Source organism: Chamaea fasciata, unplaced genomic scaffold (assembly GCF_029207755.1).
Source record: "Chamaea fasciata isolate MVZ Bird 193981 ecotype frontalis unplaced genomic scaffold, bChaFas1.0.hap1 SCAF_3, whole genome shotgun sequence".
Lineage (NCBI taxonomy): Eukaryota > Metazoa > Chordata > Aves > Passeriformes > Sylviidae > Chamaea > Chamaea fasciata.
In genome coordinates, this window is record NW_027094088.1 from 23,711,068 (window position 1) to 23,715,673 (window position 4,606).

Sequence of the window (4,606 nt, forward strand, 5' to 3'; positions counted from 1 at the left end):
GGGGAGAGCCTTAGGCTGTCTCCTGGCTGCTACAGCATCAGAGGTAAGTCACTTCCCGCGTGCACCACTGGGGTGTGGTGCCTTCCAGTTCCCCTTGGGTATAGAGCCTCACCTACTCCTCTGGGGTTCCAATGCTGGGGACACAGGGCATTTCAAATGTAAAATAAATCATCAAATGAAAGAGGAGATTTCAAAACAATTTCTTTTGTCGGTGGTACTTCAAAATACTTTGTAAGCCATATCAAGAGGATTTTTAAAAATCTTCCTTTATGAGTTGCTTTCTTTTCCAGAATAGTATCCGTGGAAATGACCCACTGGGTAAAAACAAAGCAATACTAAATCTCTGTGAAAACCAGCCATTTGAATTTCCATGAATGTCATTACCTTCAAAAGCCTGTGCTGTGTTTGGGTGGCACTGTGGAGACAGAGCAGTTGGGACTGAGGACAGGCAGCACTGGAATTACAGGAGGTGCCATGGATGGTCTGCAGAGTGCTGGTGAGTACATGGGTCTGTGTGCCAGGCTCGAACACAGTGTAAAGCCCAGGCCTGTGCCAGCTCAGGGTGCTACAGTTCACGTCAGCACAGCTCAGTTAAGACACAGCCACACAGCAAAAGTGAAATCAGTGGGACGAAGAGACCACAGAGTAAAGAACTCCTCCAAGCAACTCACCCAGTTGTCCAGGCTTGTGCCTTTACCCCTTATTTTATGCACTCGATAATGTGACCGCTCTGTTCACATAGATATTTGCACCCCAGCTCTGCTGGCAGGTTTTGTTTTTCCCTGTGCCAGGCACCACTCAGGAGCTTACATCCTCAGACTAAGTGAACTTAAGGTTTGTTACCATGTCATGCTTGTCAGACCAAACCCATAATTTTAAAAATATCTGTGAGAGGTGACCTCTGGAGTTGTTGGCATGTCCTTAGGGAATGATCAGCCATGGAAACTCACAATGTTTTTTTTTTTAAAACAATTACTGGAGGAGCTCGTGGAGGTACTACTCAGAGACTGGTAGAGGGGCCATGTGGGAGCTCACTCTTTCCTCCTGGGATAACTAACTAGGGGAGCTGAACAGCAACTGGGAAGAGTCAAAAAGTAGTTGAGATGCTTGGAAATGTCTCCTTGTCCTCTGACTACCTACCCCCAACTTTTTTGAGACACGCCCATGCGCCAGAAGGAGCAAGAGAGCTGCTGTAGGTTTTGAAGGGACTTCCCAAGCTGCCCTCATACTTCTACATATGGTCCTGCCATTTTATTAAATTCTTCTGGAGTTGCTCCTGACCTTAGCTAAGTATTTTTCTATTTACATCCATTTTTGCCACTTCAGTATTCACCCCCAAGTTATTAATAAAGCATTAAACAATATTGGTCTGAGTCTCGCTCTCTAGGGCACCTCATTATTAATCCCTTTCCCAACTAGAATTGGCCATTTATTCCACACCCATTTATAACCAGATTTTAATCCATGACAGGACTTTACCTCTCACTTTGTGGTTACCAAGTTTCTTTAACGGTTTCTTGTATGGGTGTTTATCAAAAGGCTTTTGAATGTCCAAATAAATTATTTTCTCTGGTTGTTCTTTATTCACTATTTTATTAACTCTTAAAAGTGTAAAAGGTCTGACTGGCAAGATTTATTCTTATAGCAGCTATGTTTCTTTTTTTCTTTTGCCTGAGACTTGATATTTCCCTGCAGATTATAAAATATTTAAAAGAGTGACCCTCTGGATCTAGTGGCTTGAAGCAGCACCAGATGTGTTGTCAATGTTTAATTAAAAAAAAAAAGTGAAGGTAATATACTGCTGACTTTCTCAACTACTTCCTTGTGATGAAGTTAAGCTAATAATGTAAAATTTCCATGAGCTCGTCTGTCTGTGTAAATATTTACAGGGTCTTTATCGCTGCAGTACCAGATTTCCACATACATTAACGGAGTTATCCTTATAACACCTCTCTGATACAGGGAAGCTTTAATCCCAGCTGCCTGAAGAATCAGGACAAACTGACATCTGGCACATAAAACCCAAACTGCTGTGCTTTGAGAATAACAGGTTAGGAGATAAAACACTTTCTCCCACTTACAGATGCTGTATTCACGAAAAACGCAAGAATCATCACAATTCACAAATGTAATGAAAGAGGCTCAGTGCCCCAGCGTCTCTTCCCAAGCTCTCTAAACTCCAAAGTTCATTTTTCCCTTTAGAAAAATGCAGACCACTGCAGGTAAAATCCAAGTTTTCTTTTTTGCAGGCTGTCTGAGTTTGTAGGGTTTTGCTGGCTCTGCTAGTGACCATTTATTTTGGACTCATACCACACATCCAGTATTTCATTAGGCATTTTTGCTCCAGCCAGAACTAATACAATTGCCTGCATCTCAGCTTGCTTCAAATATACAAGGGAGTGGGTTTCCTCAGAGAAAAGAAAGAACATCGGAAAAAGAGATCCTGTTCAAAGTAAAAAACACTGCGGTGATTGTAAGAAGACTTAAAAAAGGCTACAAAATGTACACGTAGAAGGGTCCACTGCTGGCCCCACATCCTTGAGGAAAGAGAGGCTTTCCACCCTGTCCTGAAAGCAGACAAGTCCTTGGCAAAGCAGGGAATGACAGAGAGGTTGGCCATGGAAGACCCCTCAGTGAAAAGGCATGCAGTCCATAGATTTTTTTTCAAGAGACTTCTGACCTCATGTCTGAGGATGGACTTTCCAAGAAAGCCCTTCTTCCACATAAGCAGCCAGAACAGGTTGCCAGGAATTCAAAAGGTTATGATGTAATCTAAAATTTAAAATAAAATTAATTCCTTAAGTGTCAAAGGGGAATCATGTGAGCAGAGGACAGTTCTGGAAAAACAAACTTCCTCAGCAGAAACTCTGAATTATTCCAGCTGCAAGCTTCCATTTGTGGATTTTTAAGTGAGATCTTGACTCTATCTATGCTTAAAAGTGTGGGATTTCTTTTTTGGGGCCTGGAGTCAAAATCCCTTGAGACCAACAGTGGGACTTACTTGAAGATGCCTGCTGGTGAGAGTAAAACAGGCACAATGGAGCTCAGGGTAGCAAATTTCATCGACTCCATAGAGCAGTGATGCACAGGCAGTTGGGCTGGGTGCAGAAGGGCACAGGGAGCATGGGCATTTGAGGTGGCTCCCGGTTGGGTTTGGGGGCCAACTCCCAATTGTCTTTCCCATCAGCCATTCCTAAAACACAAGCTTTACCTCCAGGATGGCCATGGCTCCTGCAGCAACAGAATTATTTCCCCAAGGAGCAGCCAATGTATTGCCACGATCTTAATCTTATTTAGTGTGGTAGGACGGTTTTAATTTTTCCGTGTTTGATCTCTCAGTTTTAGGAATATTGATAGAAATAGGGGCTGTGAGGATTAAATAAAGAGCAGCTTGTTGCTTATGAAAAATACCCCTCAGCCCTCACTTTCTCCGCGGTGATTCAGCTTTTCCAACAGCGCTGCCGAGATAAAAGGCTCGCATGTGAGCAGAAGTGTTAGCAAGGGCTGTAATGCTTTCAGCGCAGCCTCTCGCAAAAGGGCCTTGGCTGCGGGAGCAGATCTCGCCGGCTCCCAAACCTCCTCCCGCGGCGGGGAGGCGCTGGGACTGCGGCAAAGGCGTCTGCCCTCTTCTCACGCCAGCATGGGCTGATGGCCGCGGCTCTCTGCTGGCTTTAGGGGAGCTCTGCTGATGCACCCGTGTCGTTCTCCCCGGCCGGCGGATGGAGGAGGCGGATCGGCCCTCCCCGCGCAGCCGGGCCGAACCGGGCCGTGCCCCCGATGCCGCCCGCCTCGGCGTTGCCTCGGCACCGCCGCCGTAATCAGTGGCAGGCCCCGGGCGCGGGGTAATTAGAAACATCGAAGGCGCTTTCTATCTTTTGAAATCTGTCTCTCAACATCAAAGTGCTCCGCGCAAGTCGTCCTCCAGAGGCCGGCTCCCATATCTAAATGAGTGATGTATTTCATGGTATCTGTCGGGATGGATATAATGAAGAAAACTGGCTTTGAGATGGAGCATGATGTGAAAAACAGGTGGCCCGCTGTTGCGGAGCATCTGTTTTGCAGTCCGGTTGTGTTCCTGTAAACTGCGCAAACACGGTGGGCGCGCAACCTCCGCGGGCGCGCAACCTCCGGGGCGCCCGGGGATGCTCACGGGAGAACCCCGGTGCCGCTCCGGACCCTCGGCCTCCCTACCTGCAGGAAAAGCGGGCACTGCCCCGCCTCGGGGAGATGTGCACCTCCTCCAAACACCCAGGGCTGCGAGTACCACGCGAGGTACATGGCAAAGCAAGATCTCTTCTTTCCGCGCTGCCCCTGCCGGGGCCTTCAGCCTCCCCCACGGGGCTGCAGCATCCCCAGGGCCACACTCCGCTCTCCTGGCAGGCACGGCCCCTCGGAGAAGCCGGATCCCCGCTCCATGAGCCCGCTAGCCTCGGGTCACCCCCGGTCTGGCCTGCAAACAATATTGCGCTGAGCTCACACCGCTCGCTGGTAACCATTCCAGGGACGGCCCCTCCGTGGGCTTGCACAACCGCTCCGACCAAGCGCGGCTATTTTCTGACTCTTATCTGTGCAATAATAAAACATGTTGGCTCCTATCAACCAAGCC